The 18,863-nt window shown below is 44.3% G+C and overlaps 2 pseudogenes; both read right to left on the bottom strand.

The window, feature by feature from the left end:
- Positions 1–9,135: 9,135 nt before the first annotated feature.
- LOC147990857 (uncharacterized) lies at positions 9,136–10,184 on the bottom strand (annotated as a pseudogene).
- Positions 10,185–10,619: 435 nt separating this feature from the next.
- LOC147990858 (uncharacterized) lies at positions 10,620–11,722 on the bottom strand (annotated as a pseudogene).
- Between the last annotated feature and the right edge of the window lie 7,141 nt (positions 11,723–18,863).

Below are 18,863 nucleotides of genomic sequence, written 5' to 3' on the forward strand. Positions count from 1 at the left end.
ATGAGAGCATTCTTGTGTGGCGAAAATGGAGCATGACTTAACTATATGATTTTGTAGGGATGAACTTCCTTTGGCCATGCTATTTTGAGAAGAAATAATTGCTTAGTTAGTATGCTTAAAGTATTATTATTTTTATGTCAATATGAACTTTTATCTTGAATCTTTCGGATCTGAATATTCATACCACAATTAAGAAGAATTACATTTAAATTATGCCAAGTAGCACTCCACATAAAAAATTATCTTTTTATCATTTACCTACTCGAGGACGAGCAGGAATTAAGCTTGCGGATGCTTGATACGTCGCCAACGTATCTATAATTTTTGATTGCTCCATGCTATATTATCTACTGTTTTGGACATTATTGGGCTTTATTATCCACTTTTATATTATTTTTGGGACTAACCTATTAACCGGAGGCCCAACCCAGAATTGCTGTTTTTGCCTATTTTAGGGTTTCGAAGAAAAGGAATATCAAACGGAGTCCAAACGGAATGAAACCTTCGGGAACATGATTTTCGGAACGAACATGATCTAGGAGACTTGGACCCTACGTCAAGAAACAAAGGAGGAGGCCACGAGTAAGGGGGCACGCCTACCCCCCCCCAAGGTGCGCCCTCCACCCTCGTGGGCCCCCTGTTGCTCCACCGACGTACTCCTTCCTCCTATATATACCTACGTACCCCCAAACGATCAGATACAGAGCCAAAAACCTAATTCCACCGCCGCAACTTTCTGTATCCACGAGATCCCATCTTGGGGCCTATTCTGGAGCTCCGCGGGAGGGGGCATCCATCATGGAGGGCTTCTACATCAACACCATAGCCTCTCCGATGAAGTGCGAGTAGTTTACCTCAGACCTTCGGGTCCATAGTTATTTGCTAGATGGCTTCTTCTCTCTTTTTGGATCTCAATACAAACTTCTCCCCCTCTCTTGTGGAGATCTATTCGATGTAATCTTCTTTTTGGGGTGTGTTTGTTGAGACCGATGAATTGTGGGTTTATGATCAAGATTATCTATGAACAATATTTGAATCTTCTCTGAATTCTTTAATGTATGATTGGTTATCTTTGCAAGTCTCTTCAAATTTTCAGTTTAGTTTGGCCTACTAGATTGATCTTTCTTGCAATGGGAAAAGTGCTTAGCTTTGGGTTCAATCTTGCGGTGCCCTTTCCCAGTGACAGTAGGGGCAGCAAGGCACGTATTGTATTTTTGCCATCGAGGATAACAAGATGGGGTTTTTATCATATTGCATGAAATTATCCCTCTACATCATGTCATCTTGCTTAATGCGTTACTCTGTTTACATGAACTTAATACTCTAGATGCATGCTGGATAGCGATCGATGAGTGGAGTAATAGTAGTAGATGCAGGCACGAGTCGTTCTACTTGTCTCGGACGTGATTTCTATATACATGATCATACCTAGATACTCTCATAACTATGCTCAATTCAGTCAATTGCTCAATAGTAATTCGTTCACCCACCGTAAAATACCTATGCTCTTGAGAGAAGCCACTAGTGAAACCTATGGCTCCCGGGTCTATATTCATCATATTAATCTTCCAACACTTATTTATTTACTTTGCTTTTTACTTTGCTTTTATTTTACTTTGCATCTTTATCACAAAAATACCAAAAATATTATCTGTAACATCCCAAATTTTCAATTTGGAATGTTATACATAGATCATCCATGCATATCATGATTTATTGCATTTCCATTCCGCAATCCTCAAAATCCTAAGCAACACAAGGACCCACGGAGAGAGTTGGGGATTTTCCGGTTTTCATATTTGATTTTTATCAAATAATGAAACGAGGATTTTGATTTTAATAATTTTCTCTCTGAGAAATATTTCATATTAAATCAAATGAGTGGAGATAGTATGACTTCTCCAAAATAATTGAAATATTAGAGGAAAAATATTAAAATCATTTATTGTATTTTATTTGGTTTTATTCGGATTTTATTTGCATTAGAAAAATTGCACGTTTTCAAAATTGCATTTTAGGGCCAAGAAAATGTTCAACTCGTCCTAAATATTTTATTTAGATGGTGAAAATTTGTTTTTGAATTTTTTAGGTTTTTTCTCTAGGATTTTATTTCGGTCAGCGAAGTTCAAAAAAAAGGGGTTCCTGCACCGACTGGGCCGAAGGCCTAGCCTCGCCAGGCCGCCGCCGCCTCCTGCGCGCGCCGAGTGCCGCTGCCGCCGTCACTCGGACCGGAGTCTGAGTTGGACTCCGCCTCCGCCGCGCCCTGCCCCCTCCTCCAAGTCGCTGCCCCAACCCCTTTATATACGCCGCCACCCTGCCCCCAACACCACACCACCACCGCCGCCGCCCGCGCCACGCCAAGCCGCCGCCGCAGCTCGCGCCGCCACTGAGCGCCGCCGCCGCCGCCTCGCCTCGCCAGACCTCTCGCCGGAGGTAGCCGCCGCGCCCGGCTGCAGGTTTTTTTATAAAGACCGTTCGGAATTTTTAGAAACCCTAGATCCGTTTTTTTCGGATTCGCCGGTTTTTTTCTTGGTTCTTCTAGTTAGAGGACGTTCGTCCGAACGTTCCTTTTAACGAACGGTTCCTCGCCCGTTAGTTACAACTAACGAACGCTCGTTCGTTAGTCTATTCGTGAGTTTTCTTTTATCGGATTTATTCCGCGATTTTCTCTGATCGCGATTTCTGATCCGATCTTAGATTCTGTTTATCTTTTCGCTCGTTTATCGGAATCAGGCGATTCAAGCGCCTGGAGTTTCATCTCGAAACCCTCTTTTCGTTTAATCAACTCAAACAAGTTTTTTCTACTGTAAAATTTGACCTAAATTCAAATTAGTAAACGAAGTGGTTTTCTTTCGCCGTCTGACTTTCGTTGCTTCGTTGATTTGATTCTTTTGCGTACCGGAGTTCTTAAGTTGAACTTTCTGGTCAACCTCTCTTATTTGAGTTTTGCTTGTGCATCGTTGTTTGTTACTTATGTATGTTATTGTTTGCTTGCGATAGAATTCCCGGAGTGCGAAGCGTGTTACTACGAGTCTCTAGGACTCGCGGATCGTCAGCAAGGTAAGTAACACTTTGATCATATCCCATTATTACCCAGTTTTTATGCATTAGTTCCAATCCTAAAACATTGCATGATTAGGATGTCATTAACTTGTGGGTTGGGAAGTAGTTGCTACCTATTGCCCTATTATATTCAAACCCTTGGGAGTTACTTCTACGTATTGCTTATCTTGCTATGCTATGCTCGTAGACGTGGTTTGGGTTTGAGTGAAATTCATGTCAGATGTGAGATTGTTAATTAATGGTTCAACTTAAGGTGGCAACTTAATCAAACAACTGGGTGGATTGAGGCACCTGGGGAACCCAGTGTTGTCTGTATTTTTTTTGGAAATCCCGGGGTACACGTGTGATCTTCCTATGGACCGCCACCCAGGCTCAAAGGGAACTGAGATGATTCATGCTAGAAACTTCCGTGTGCAGCCACAAGCTATTATGGGCTCTAGCATAGTTGAGTAAGTTATGTGAAGCTCTTGAAGAGGTAGATCAGCAGGTAGTGGGTTTTGTAGGTTTGGTATGGTCTACCCGGAGTAGAGAGTTAACGTTTCTGAAAGACTGTGTCTCGGTCATCCGTTTCTCAAACACCATGCAGTGCGAGAAATCCAACGGAGGCGATCGAGTCTTGTGGGGAAAAGTGCGCAGACCTCTACAGAGTGTACAATCGAATCATGGTTAGCCGTGTCCCCGGTTATGGACAATTCTTGAGTATCTAGTACTTGGGTTATCACATGTATCTCTCCATGTTTAATTAATACTGTTGGGTTGTTAATCACTTTAATTGGGATTGAGTTGGGGATACCTTCTCAATGATGTTTCAACCACCGTGATAGTAAAATTAAAATGTATTCCTTTGTTGTAGGGAAAAATTGGCTTTTCGCAAAACTATAACCATAGAGCTTTCCACCAGCCATATATGCATATAGTGATAGCATTATTTTTTTCTTGCTCTACTGTGTTACTTTGCCAGCATATTCCATGTGCTGGCCCGTTTTCGGGCTGCAGCGTATTATGTTGCAGACTTTTCAGATGAGGAGTAAGGTTCGTTAGGTCGTTGCCGTGCAGCTCAGCTATGCCGTTGGAGTTGATGGACTCACCTTATCTTCCAAGCCTTCCGCTGTTATCGCCTTAGATGGCCTTAAGCCATATTATTGTAATAAGTTCTCTTTGGAGACATTCGATGTAATAAGTGTGTGATTGCTACTCTGTTATAAATCCTTCGAGTACTGTGTGTGTCAGCATTACCGATCCAGGGATGACACTGAAGCATAGATACTTGACCATCTGAGGTCGGGTCGCTACATTATCTTATCATATCTATCAGATCTCACTCTCGTAAGTGACCATGAAAGGATTGACAACCCCTTATTGCGTTGGTTGCAAGGAGCTATTTGTTTTGTGCAGGTACGAGGGACTCGCGCATAGACTTCTACTGGATCTCCTTGGTTCTCAAAAACTGAGGGAAATACTTACCCTACTTTGCTGCATCATCCTTTCCTCTTCAACGAAATCCAATGCAGTGCTCAAGAGGTAGCACGCCCACCCCCCGAGGCGCGCCCTTCACCCTCGTGGGCCCCTCGTGGCTCCCCTGATTTATTTCTTCCACCTATATATATCCATATACCCTAAAACTATCGAAGACGAGAATAGATCGGGAGTTCCGCCGCTAGAAGCCTCCGTAGCCACCGAAAATCAATCTAGACCTGTTCCGGCACCCTGCCGGAGGGGGCAATCCCTCTCTGGTGGCCATCTTCATCATTCCGGTGCTCTTCAAGATGAGGAGGGAGTAGTTCTCCGTCGGGGCTGAGGGTATGTACCAGTAGCTATGTGTTTGATCTCTCTCTCTCGTGTTCTTGAGGTGGCACGATCTTGATGTATCGCGAGCTTTGCTATTATAGTTGGATCTTATGATGTTTGTCCCCCCTCTACTCTCTTGTAATGAATTGAGTTTTCCCTTAGAAGTTATCTTATGGGATTGAGTCTTTAAGGATTTGAGAACACTTGATGTATGCCTTGTCGTGCTTATCTATGGTGACAATGGGATATCACGTGATCCACTTGATGTATGTTTTGGTGATCAACTTGCGGGTTCCACGCATGAACCTATGCATAGGGGTTGGCACACGTTTTTGTCTTGACTCTCCGGCAGAAACTTTGGGGCACTCTTTGAAGTACTTTGTGTTGGTTTGAATAGATGAATCTGAGATTGTGTGATGCATATCGTATAATCATACCCACGGATACTTGAGGTCACATTGGAGTATCTAGGTGACATTAGGGTTTTGGTTGATTTGTTTCTTAAGGTGTTGTTCTAGTACGAACTCTAGGGTTGTTTGTGACACTTATAGGAATAGCCCAACGGATTGATTGGAAAGAATAACTTTGAGGTGGTTTCGTACCCTACCATAATCTCTTCGTTTGTTCTCTGCTATTAGTGACTTTGCATGTTGAGGGATAGTTATGTGATCCAATTATGTTATTATTGTTGAGAGGACATGCACTAGTGAAAGTATGAATCCTAGGCCTTGTTTCCTATCATTGCAATATCGTTTATGCTCACTTTTACCATTAGTTACCTTGCTGTTTTTATTTTTTCAGATTACAAAAACTATTATCTACTATCCATATTGCACTTGTATCACCATCTCTTCGCTGAACTAGTGCACCTATACAATTTACCATTGTATTGGGTGTGTTGGGGACACAAGAGACTCTTTGTTATTTGGTTGCAGGGTTGCTTGAGAGAGACCATCTTCATCCTACGCCTTCCACGGATTGATAAACATTAGGTCATCCACTTGAGGGAAATTTGCTACTGTCCTCCAAACCTCTGCACTTGGAGCCCCAACAACGTCTACAAGAAGAAGGTTGTGTAGTAGACATCAAATATCAGGCCTGGTGCAATTTGCAAGATACATGAGCGCTCCAACGACACTAAGATATGGAACTTCAGGTCCTAATATCTCTTCTCCATTATCCATTGGTCTAAATTGATCGTTCTCTACATCTAGAGATCGAACTACCATAGGAGTTTTAGATGGATAGGATTTGTCCGTATTGAATTTCTCCAATATTTTCTGGATATAGGCGGTTTGATGAACCAAAATACCCAAGGGAAGGTGCTCAAGTTGTAATCCTAAGCAAAATCTGGTTTTACCCAAATCCTTCATCTCAAATTCCGTCTTTAGGTGATTGCGTGCTTCATCAATATCTTGTGTGATTCCAATGATGTTCAGATCATCAACATACATGGAAATAATGTAAAATCCAGTTGCGGACTTTTTTACGAAAACACATGGGCAATCATCATTACTGGAGTATCCTTTTTTCAAAATTAACTCACTAAGTCAGTTGTACGACATGCGACCCGACTGTTTTAAGCCGTATAAACACTTATATTTAGTTTTACACAATATGTGTTGCGTTTTGCGTTTCGATTCGGGATTGGGACTCCATCAGGAACCTTCATGTATATGTCTGAATCAAGTGAACCGTAAAGGTAAGCGGTCACTACGTCCATCAACTGCATAGGTAGATGATTTTGCACTGCCAAAGATATAAGATATCGAAAAGTGGTTGCACTCATTACTGGAGAATATGTTTCAGTGAAATCAATGTCGGGTTTCTATGTGAAACCTTGTGCTACGAGCCTTGCTTTATATCTCACCACGTCATTGTTATCATTCCGTTTCTAGAGAAAAACCCATTTGAATCCCACGGGGAAAACTCTGGGAGGTGTAGGTATTGCTTCAGTGAATATCTTTCCTTTATTGAGCGAGGCTAATTCTGCTTGGATTGCATCCTTCCATTTAGGCCAGTCGGAGCGTTTCTTGCACTCTGCCATGATCTTTGGATCATGATCAGTGAGAAGGGTATCTGCAATCTTTTCAGCAAAATATATGTCGACAGTCATAGTCTTATGGTCAAATGATTCTCCAGAATCAACATAGTTGATGGAAATTTCCTGCACCCCTGGCGACTCTTCGTGATTTCCCAATACGATTGAGTCTGGGTGTTTCGATGTCCCAGTCAGTTTGTGCACTAATGAGTTGGGTTGTGGAGGTTGTTATCCCACTAGGTGTATATTACCCATTTGATGATTATCAACGCTAGGTTTGTTTACATTTACTGGTTCAGAGGATTTCTTTCTCTGTTTCCTTTGTTGCTTGTGAGGAGCTGAATCCTGTTCTATGGATGTACTTCTCCCCCTCTTCCTTTGACAGGGGGTTGAGTAGTTTTTGTTGGTACCTCCACTCTTTCGGGCGCGTTTTAGTAGGATTATAGGATTTGGTAACAACTTTATAGTCAGTAAATGAATCTGGTAGGTTATTTGCAATGTGCTACAAATTAATTATTTTTGGATCTTGAAGTTCAGTTTCTTGAGTACGTGGATCAGAGGAGGAAATGCCTTGGGCATTCCAATCGATTTCCGGCCATTCTTTTTGGTACTTTATGGCTCCCCTAATGTCGGGAAATGGTCCTCATTGAAGACGCAGTCAGCATGACGGGCTGTGAAAAGATCCCCAATTTTCGACGGTGATTATCGACGGTGATTTGTACCCCACATAGATCCCCAATTTTCTGTGTGGGCCCGTGGATGTACGCTGTGGTGGTGAGATTGGCACATATGTGGCGCATTCAAATTTACGCAGATGGGAAATATTTGGTAGGTTTACACGTACTAATTGCATAGGGGAAGTGTTGTGATATGCAGTTGGTCACAATTGGATTAAGTCAGCAGCGTGTAAAACTGCGTGACCCCAACAAGAAGTTGGCAAATTGCAATTCATTAGTAGGGGTCGTGCAATGAGCTTAATTCTCTTAATTAGAGATTCGGTCAATCCATTTTGAGTGTGGACATACGGGACAGAGTGCCGAACTTCAATGCCTAATGCCATGCAATAATCATTGAAAGCATGCGAAGAGAATTCAGCAGTGTTGTCCATTCAAATTGATTTAATTCAGTTTTCAGGATAATGAGCTTGCAATTTGATAAGTTGTCTCATTATTTTGGCAAATGCATGGTTTCGTGTTGATAGTAGACATACATGAGACCATCGTGTAGATGCATCTATTAGAATCATGAAATACCTAAAAGATCTAGACAATGGTTGGATCAGACCAGAAATATCGCCTCGAATTCGTTCAAGGAATTGTAGTGGTTCTGCTTGAATTTTAAGATACGAGGGTCTTAAAATTAGTTTCCCAGTAGCACATGCAGTGCATACAAAATCCGAAGATTGTGGGAATTTAGCTTCATTTAAGTCATGGCCATTGGAATTGCAGATAATTTTTCTCATCATCCCTATACCGGGATGACCAAGGCGATCATGCCAAGTTTGGAATGCATTTGTATTCTGAAAATTTACCTTATACGCAACGTGCTCTACGTGTTTTATGTATGTGTAGCACAATCCTGATGATAAAGAGGGAATTTTCTCAAATATTTGTTTGCCATATCTGTTGTCTTTGGTAAAGAGGAGATATTCCTCTTTGTTATCTTCATAAGTTTCAATGTGGAAACCGTTTTTGCGGATATCTCTATAGCCTATGAGGGTACGAGTTGAATCGGGATATAATAAAGCATCCAAAATTACAATTATTCTACCCATAGGTAGGGTAAATATGGCACGTCATGTGCCAACTATTATCGCATCGCGTCCAGCGATTGTTAAAATATCTCCATTCAATTTTGTAAGAGTTTGGAAATACTTTATTTCCCTAAGTATAGAGTTTGTGGTGCCACTGTCCACAAGGCACATTTCCTCCTCCATTGGATTAACTCCGTAGAAATCTATATATTAAAATGTGCAACTTTTTCAGTTTAATGAAAAACACTTTATTGGATATATAGAATACATATAAATTTTATTGATATCAAAGTGCTGATACAATATATAGTGTTTTTACAATATACAATGATGACAACAACAATAATAATATTTTTTTATTACAAAAATCTGATGGATGTAAACAAATAAAATATCTAAATGGAGTCAATTGACTAGTCAAAGTCCCCGAACGTGTCGACGGCGTGCCGATGGATGTAAACAAATAAAATATCTAAATGGAGTCAATTGACTAGTCAAAGTCCCCGAACATGTCGGCGGCGTATTCGTTCATCATATTCTCCGTGTCCATGGAGTCCCGCGATAGATGGAATTCCTTGTTGTTACTTGGTGCTCCTTGAACATCTTGTGAACAACTAGCTTCCTTGTTGTTATCAGGTTGAAGATTGAAGTGAGCTTCATATCTTGCTCCTTGGGCAGGTCTACTACGTCCCATGGATTGCAGGTAGAGCTTTACCAGATGTCTTGGGGTGCGGCATTTTTTGGTGACACGCTTGTAGCATCCACATTTCTGGCACAATTTAGTTTTATCAATCTTATTCTTTGTTATGCCCTTCCCCTTGTCTGAATTTTGTGGCTTGTTATTCTTGTTGTGGTTGCCCTTCCCTTAAAGTTCTTGTTTTGGACTTTGAAAGAACCATTGAACTTGGTGTTTTCTGAAAATTTGCATGTACTTCAGGTAGAGGAGCGGCCCCAACTAGGCGTTGATTACTATTCTTTAGCAGAAGTTCATCGCGTTTCTCAGCCTGGAGGAGCACATGTATAAGTTTAGAGTAAACTGTATAATTGCGGGCACGATATTGTTGCTGTAGGATCCTGTCAGCTAGGAGCATAGTGGATAGTCTTTTCTATCTTATCTGCTTCTATAGGCTCCTTCTCGCAAAACTGCAACTTTGAACAAATTTTATGAACCTCATGATTATAAGCTCTAATCGATTTGAAATCTCAAAGTCTTAAATGGGTCCACTCATGACTAGCTTCAGGTAGTAAACCTGCCTTTTGCTGTTCATATCTAGTCTTAAGTGATTGACACATATTGCTTGGAGATTCCTCCATCAAATATTCAGATTTTAGATCTAGATGGATATGGTGCCTTATTATGTATAAAGCAGCATATTGTTGTTGTTCGGTTAATTGTGCAATTCCCTCTTGGGGAGGGTCTGCAGGAGGGATGAGTGCAGCTGCAATTCCACGGGATGAAAGACTGATTTTAACATCTATAGCCCATGTATGATAGTTGTGTCTGTCGAGCGCAAGCTCTTCAAATTCTTTGACGGTCATTTTGTCCTACAAGATTGAGAACCAGATATTCGATCAATTTACTTGTATGTAAATTAAAATCATCATGGTCATGTTGTAATAAATTTTGCAATTGTTGTGAATTCAAGTAAAGACTTGAACTTTGTTTAGTTTATATATATTTTTGCATATTAATTCTATTCGGATTAAGTCTATTTTGTGCTACATAGGCATTTTTTGGACTTAATTGATGGCAAATTAATATTTGAGTTGCAAAAATAAATTATTTTCAATTGCAAAATGATATTATTGTACCATTTGTGCATGACATAGGGATTGCGAATTGCAAACACATTGAACATATAATTATTTATAGACATAATATGGCCTAAACATCAATACACAATTTAATTGAGTACAATATATAATCACATCAAGATACAAGGTCTAAAACATGACAAGTACTTAATTATAGCACTAATAGTTGAACCTAGCTGCGAATTCCCAAATTTACGGGGCTAAAACATGACAAGCACTAAATTAGTACTAGTAGTTGGACTAATACACGAAATCCCGATATTATGAGGATTTTTCTGCAATCTAGCCTATAACCCATTGGTTTTTTCTGGTCGTTGCAACATGGGCCACAACCCACGAGGCCTTTCGGCCCAGGCCCATGGAGGCGCCGCTGAAGGAGCGGACAAGGGGGACTGGGAGGTGGGGCGGTTGGGGTCAATTCCCCCATTCCAACTGCCACCCCCAAGGGATCCCGCTGGCCGCTGCCGATGGCGCCCAGCGCCGGGATCTTTAGGAGGAGGACCCCCCCCCCCCCCCCCGCAGCATAGCCAGGGAGGTGGAGGCCTGTAGGGGCCCAGGAGCCGGAGCGGAGGCTGGGAAGATGCTCCTCCAGCACTGCAGCGAAACGACAAAGGATCCGATGAGCCGCCGGTGGAGGCGTTCGCGGGCTTGCCGGGGGCGGAGATGCTGGGGCCGTGGAAGACGATGTCGCGTCCTCGATCTTCACTTTGGTGGCAGTGTTGAAGTCGGGGATGGTGGCGCTGGGTTATTCGGTCTCCGCCGGCGTGTTTGGCTCCTGCTTCACAACAGAGTTGAGCCACTGCTTCTCCTCTTCGTTCGGCGTCACCTCCCACTCCATCATGCGGGCACAAGGCCATAGCCTAGAGGGGCAAAGTGCTCCTCGTTTTCATCGGCGGGCGTCGGCGTTGGGAGGTCCGGGTAGGCGAGCGGCTCATCGATGACCTCCAGTTCCGGTGGTGGTGTGCCGATGGTGGAGGGCACAGCCCGTACCCGTGCATGGGGAAGAAATCGCGGGCAGGGCAAGGGTCGTATCTGTGCACCGGACAGAAGGCCACGCCTGCGTCCATGCCATTGCCGAAGAAGATCCCCGGTGGCGGCGAGGCTTGGGCGGCATCGAAGAACTCCTCCTTGCCTAGGAATGGGGCTGCTGCCTCGGCGGGAGCCCAGTCCATTGGCGGAGCGACGAAAGCCGATATCGAAGGTGCCTGGTAGGCTTGGTGGATGGCCACGGGCGGGTTGCTTGGTCCTGCTTGATATGGCATGGCAAGGCCAGGGTAATCCTGACCACCACCACGACCACGGCGGCCACGGCGACCATGGTGGCCGTTGCATGGGACCCAAGGGTGATAAACTCCAGCCTTGTGTCGTCTGGCCGATCGACGGATTTCCCATCCGATGAAACAAACAAGTGCAGAGGCGATGTTGTGCAGGTTCATCCTTGCCATCTTACCTTCTCTCTCGCTATTCGTGCTCTGTTGGTAGAGGCTAGCGTGGCTGACAACGTGTAAGGATTTGATGGAAAAACTTGTGTCATTGATAGTTGGGTAAAGCCCTTTGTATACAAGGATTAGTGCCTCAATTTGAGGTGCCTGTCCGGCATCGAGAAGGCGTCCGTATGGACGATCGCGCCATACGGCGCTTTGGACACCAATAATTGTATTTACGCTAATCCTAGTGACGGTTCGCTATGACGGTTCAGTAGGGACATGTCGTTTGATTCTTAACAATAACTTCATTTAGGCTAAGAGACAGAAGTAGGTTGCGTATTTTGTCAAGGAGGGATAGTATTTAAGTGGAGGTTTCTGACCTCTGGTTGGCCTGTGAATTGTGCTGCCTACTTATATTAGTAATACGTTTGTAGCCCGAGTGGCACGTTTAGCAATGTTTTTTTTATTTTGAACAAGTAGCAGTGTTGTTTACTTCTCCCGTATCAAAAAATAAGACATTTTTGTAGGCAATCCTACAGAAACATCTTATATTTTGGTACAGAGGTAGTAGTTCGAGTTAAGTAATGGAGCAATGACCACACCTGTATCCCATCCCTCGAGGGCTATATACATACAGTTACACCATAGATAGATACATGGGGAGGTGATCGTTAGCTACAACACCTGATCATGGGCGTGCGCATGAAGTGTGTGCGCTGGTGATCCATCGGAGGACGCGGTCTAGCAGTTAGCCACCCCGAGGTGGGCCTGACGACGTGTTCCAACACCCCCCCAGCCAAAACGTGAGGTTCTCAAACGTTGACGCTGGAGCGGAACTCATCGAAGACTGATGTCGGGAGCCCCTTGGTGAATATGTCTGCGAACTGAGAGCTCGTGGGAATGTGCTGGACATGCACCTCACCCAGAGTGACACGCTCACGGACGAAGTGTAGGTCGATCTCCACGTGCTTCGTCTGCTGATGCTGCACCAGATTGTGAGACATGTACATGGTGCTGGCGTTTTCGCAGTAGACGACCGTGGCACATGCAGGAGGCTGGTGAGCTCGCCGAGGAGCTGGCGGAGCCATGCGGACTCAGTGACCAAGTGAGCCATGGACCGGTACATGGCCTCAGCGCTGGAGTGGGACACTGTGTTCTGCCGCTTCGAGGACCAAGTGAGCAGGTTGGGGCCGAGGAAGACGTAATGACCAGACTTGGACTTGCGTGTATTGGGGCAGCCCGCCCAGTCGGTGTCTGAGTAAGCAACAAGCTCCAATGCGGCGAAGGTAGCGCAGAATGCGCTTGACGAGGTAGAAGTAAGCATCACGGGGCGCGTGCATGAATAGACAGCACTGCTGCATGGCGTAAGACAAGTCCGGGCGCGTGAGGGTGATGTACTGGAGAACACCTGCCAGGCTACGGTAGAGCGTTGGGTCATGGAAGAGTGGGCCGGAGTCGATGGAGAGCCTGGAGAGTGTGTCGACCAGCGTGGAGACCGGCTTGCAGTTAAGCATGCTAGCATGATCAAGTATCTCAAGGGCATACTGCTCCTGAGAGAGGAACAATCCCGCTGGCGTGGACGTGACGTTGATGCCGAGGAAGTGGTGCAGGGCGCCAAGATCCGTTATGGAGAACTCAACGTGGAGCGAGGCGATGATGCGATACGTCTCCAATGTATCTATAATTTATGAAGTATTCATGCTGTTATATTATCATTCTTGGATGTTTTACAATCTATAGCAACTTTATATCATTTTTTGGGACTAACCTATTGACCCAGTGCCCAGTGCCAGTTGTTTTTTTTGCTTGTTTTTTACATCGCAGAAAATCAATATCAAACGGAGTCCAAACACCGTGATTTTTTTGGAGAATTTTTATGGACCAGAACACACAGGATGGGCCAGCGCAGCAACTGCAGGGTGCCCCGAGGGGGGAACAACCCACCAGGGCACGCCAGGTACGCCCAGGTGGATTGTGCCCACCTCGGTGGCCTCCCGCACCCCCTCTTTACCCTATCAATTCCCAAAAATTCCAGAAACCCTCGGGGTAAACCTAGATCAGAAGTTCCGCCGCCGCAGGCCTCTGTAGCCACCGAAAACCAATCTAGACCCCGTTTCGGCACCCTGCCGGAGTGGGGGGGTCATCGGTAGCCATCTTCATCATCCCGACGGCCACCACGATGAGGAGGGAGTAGTCCACCCTCGGGGCTCAGGGTTTGTACCAGTAGCTATGTGTTTAATATCTCTCTCTCTCTCTCATGTTCTTGAGATGTCAGGATCTTGATGTATCGCGAGCTTTGTTAATATAGTCGGATCATATCGTGTTTTCCCCTCTCTATCTTGTGATGAATTGAGTTTCCCTTTGAGATTTCATTTTATTGGATTGAATAATTTTATGGATTTGAGAGCACTTGATATATGTCTTGCAAATGAATACTCGTGGTGACAGTGGGGTATTATTTTGATTCACTTGATATATGTTTTGTCACTCAACTCGCGGATTCCCAAGGTGACATTGGGGTAATCTACGCATAGGGGTTGATGTACATTCTTGTCTTTGTTTCTTGGGTAGAAATCTTGGGGCACTCTTTGAAGTTCTTTGTGTTGGATCAAGTATTATGAATCTAAAATTATCTGGTGTTATTTTAGTACGAACTCTTGGATAGATCGATCGGAAAGAATAGCTTCGAGGTGGTTTCGTACCATAGAAACGATTTCTTATTATGTTCTCCGCTACATAGGAACTTCAGAGTGATTCTTCATTGCACTTTGAGGAGTCATTATTGTTGGGGAACACAGTAATTTCAAAAAAATTCCTACGCACACACAGGATCATGGTGATGCATAGCAACGAGAGGGGAGAGTGTGTCTACGTACCCTCGTAGACCGAATGTGGAACCGTTAGCACAACGCGGTTGATGTAGTCGTATGTCTTCATGATCCTACCGATCCAAGTAACGAACGCACGGCACCTCTGAGTTATGCACATGTTCAACTCGATGACGTCCCGCGAGCTCTGATCCAGCAAAGCTTCACGGGAGAGTTTCGTCAGCACGACGGGTGGTGACAGTGATGATGATGCTACCGACGCAGGGCTTCACCTAAGCACCGCTACGATATAATCGAGGTGGATTATGGTGGAGGGGGCACCGCACACAGCTAAGAGATCAATGATCAATTGTTGTGTCTATGGCACTACAAAAAAATATACTTCCATGATGATACGTGTTTGTCACGGTAGGTCACATTTTCTGTCATGCATGTACATCCATGACAAATTTATGACAGAATCAAGATAGTCATACATGTGCTGTCGTAGAAGTGTTCCATGACATTACCAAAATTATCATCATGGAAGTGTCCACTTCCATGACGATAAATCGCACGTCACAGAAGTGCTTTCGTCAGGGGTGACCGACACGTGGCATCCACCGTAACGGAACGCCGTTAAGCTATCGTGTCCGGTTTTGGATCCGATAACCTGTTAACAGCCCCGACCAATGGGGATTTTCCATGTGTAAAATCATCATTGGCTGGAGGGAACACTTGTCGGCTCGCCGCTGGGACAGATGTCATCCACTTATTGGACCCAAAGCGCCTATGATACATCGACACGTGGCACGGCCCAACAGAGGCCCATTCCTGTGAAAAGGCCGGACCGTTTGACTTGGTCAAAAGGTGGCGGGCTGGCCCACGGCAAGCCTATTAACGGCCTATTCGCATATAGCCCATTTACAGCCCGCTAACCCAGGGCCCGTTTATGGCCTATCCAAATTAGGCCCAGTAGCGTCATCTGGGCCGTCCAATATAATTCCAGCCCGTTTTAACTTCTGGCCCATGACGTCTTTCAGCCCATATGAGGCCCTTAGTAACCCTCGGCCCATTAACAACCCGTGGTAAAACTGGCCCATAATGAACAGTGTATCAATTTATACCCATTAACGGCCCATTATACCGTTGGGTCGTTTCCAGCCCATGTTATCTTTCGGCCTTCTCAGGGCCCATTTATTCCTGGGCTCATTTCTAGCATTCGTTTAATTTCGGCCCTTTATTGGCATTTTCTGCTTGTGGGCCATATTCAGTCTGTGGTTACAGTCGGCCCGTTTGTGGCCCGTTAATACGTTGGGCCGTTTTCATAGCGTCATCAAATACGGCCGATTAACGACGACCCGTTATGGTCGGCCCATGAACGGACAATTTCAACTCTAGCCCATTTACGGCCATAATGTGGTCTGTTATTGGCCCATGTTTGGCCAACCGATCATACGGCCCGTAGAAGGCCCATTGATGATACGGTCCGTAGAAGGCCCATTGTGTCTACGGCCCGTATAAGGCCCATTGTTTCTACGCCCCATAGAAGGCCCATTGTTTCTACGGCCCTTAGAAGGCCCATTGTTTCTACGACCCGTAGGAGGCCCATGTTAACTATAGTAAATATGTAGGCCATGGTTAATGTGGCCTAGTTTAAAAAAATAGGCTATTGCGGCCACTAGAAAACCGCGGAAAAAGAACTGCACTGACTACAAGAAAACAAATAAACAAGACAATACAGAAATAAATAGGCAAGCAACTTACGCTAGGCTATCACGGCTATTACACATATTACATCCACGGGGCATCAAAGTTCGCCACCAGTGCAAATATAGGGAACAAAGCAGCATATAAATGCCGCAGCAAAACAAGTCCAGAACTGAAACCACTTCAGAAGAGCTCAATAAACAATATCCTGGGTACCAATAATGCGGGCAAGATGCTTATCAAGCTTATTAACTTTCTCTTGTTTGGCGCTTAAATCCTCCAGCACTTGCTGTTGCACCAGAAAGTATGCATCTGAATTCTGCAGGGACTTCCTCAGTCCTTCGGCTTCCTATCGCGTAACATCTAATCGATGTCTTTCAACTTGAACTTGAGACTCAAGAAGCCGAACTAATTCAGGCAGCGAGTTCGAAGAGCTGGTGCCAGTAGTAGTAGCGAGTAACTCGAACACTACATCAAGATAGGACTTTAGGGTTGTCTTAGTGTCTTCAATATCGTTTTTATCAGCTTTCTTGGAGACCAACAGGGATGTCTCACTATCTTGAACCTTATCTACATTACTTCCTGTACCATTGCATAACGAGGTACTCTTCTCCAATATTTTATCCGCATTCTAAAAGAGAAACAAACAAACACATCACAGGTTTACAATGTAGTATATGAAACTCGTTTTGGTAAACCAGTTCAGTAGTAAGGTGGACAGGATAACAGCATGAAACAAACATATATCTATGTTGTGTGGTCACTATATGGTCTATATCATTCTAGTTTATGTTGCCAAATCAAGATAGATACAGTTCGAATCATATCTATTTAAGACAAAGTAGCTTAGACAGAATATAAGTGTGGGAAATTACACAGCAATAACAACACTTGTAAGGTGCATGGCATGAGAATATAACTGTTTATTCAATTAAAACTAAAATTGTAACGCCCCGGACACACCCACCGGTGGTCGTTACTCCTGGCGGGATCTAGACTGGCCCCACAGATCAATACTAGTCTTTTCTTTTCGCAGACTAAGGCATAGCCTAGTGGTGTGAAGGGGATGATGCCTTCCCACCCACCCAGGTTCAAGGCATGGTACTTGCAATTTGGGTTTGTTGCACCAATTATACTATAGGGGGTTCCCTTAACGTCTTTCTGTCAAAAAAATTACTAGCCTTTTCGGCGCACCCGGGAGCAACTTCCCGGTCAGTCAACCATCCTGAAACTACTCCAAGCTGAGCATGCTTAACTTTGGAGTTCTATCCGAATAGGCTCCCGGAAAAGAAGGAATTCCTTATTTATATGAGTAGTCTATCATCCCTATTAAGCCAGGCTATCACATACACCCCCACTCAGAGGAACCGACGTCCTCGTCGGGCTACAGGAACGTTCCCTCTTGGCAGATACGTCTGTGCTTCCAGTCTAGCACATGTGCCATGCCGTGTGCCACGACGGGTCACAAATGTCATGCACAACATGACCGCGCACCTGTCCGCAAACATCCGTGTAACCGCGAGGGTCGGCTCTGATACCAACTTGTAACGCCACGGACACACCCGCCAGTGGTCGTTACTCCTGGCGGGATCTAGACAGGGCCCACAGATCAATACTAGTCTTTTCTGCGCACTTTGTCCTCACTCGTGCGCACCCATGAGCAACTTCCTGGTCGATCACCCATCCTGAAACTACTACAAGATGAGCATGCTTAACTTTGGAGTTCTGTCCGAATGGGCTCCCGGAAAAGAAGGAATTCCTTATTGATAACCCACAAGTATAGGGGATCGCAACAGTTTTTGATAAGTGAGAGTGTCGAACCCAACAAGGAGCTAAAGGTAGAAAAATATTCCCTCAAGTTCTATCAACCACCGATACAACTCTACGCACGCTTGACGTTCGCTTTACCTAGAACAAGTATGAAACTAGAAGTACTTTGTAGGTGTTGTTGGATAGGTTTCCAAGATAATAAAGATTACGTAAATAAAAAGTAGGGGCTGTTTAGGTAAAGACACAACTAAGTTAGTTTTAGTAAAGAGCTTTTTGTTACGAGAAAGTTATTTGTCCCCAGACAATCGATAACTAGACCAGTAATCATTATTGCAATTTTATATGAGGGAGAGGCATAAGCTAACATACTTTCTCTACTTGGATTATATGCACTTATGATTGGAACTCTAGCAAGCATCTGCAACTGCTAAAGATCATTAAGGTAAAACCCAACCATAGAATTAAAGTATCAAGTCCTCTTTATCCCATACGTAAACAACCTACTTACTCGGGTCTGTGCTTCTGTCACTCACGCCACCCACCATAAGCGAATCATGAACATATTGCAAACCATGCAGCGGGAATCCCTCACGCTTGTGTGACATGGAGAGCACCATAGGACAGCACCAATAATAAAACATGCAACTCAAACCAATCACGATCATCAAATAACCCATGGGACAAAACAG

Source organism: Triticum urartu, chromosome 1A (assembly GCF_056163025.1).
Source record: "Triticum urartu cultivar PI428250 chromosome 1A, HENAU_Tu73, whole genome shotgun sequence".
Taxonomy (NCBI): domain Eukaryota; kingdom Viridiplantae; phylum Streptophyta; class Magnoliopsida; order Poales; family Poaceae; genus Triticum; species Triticum urartu.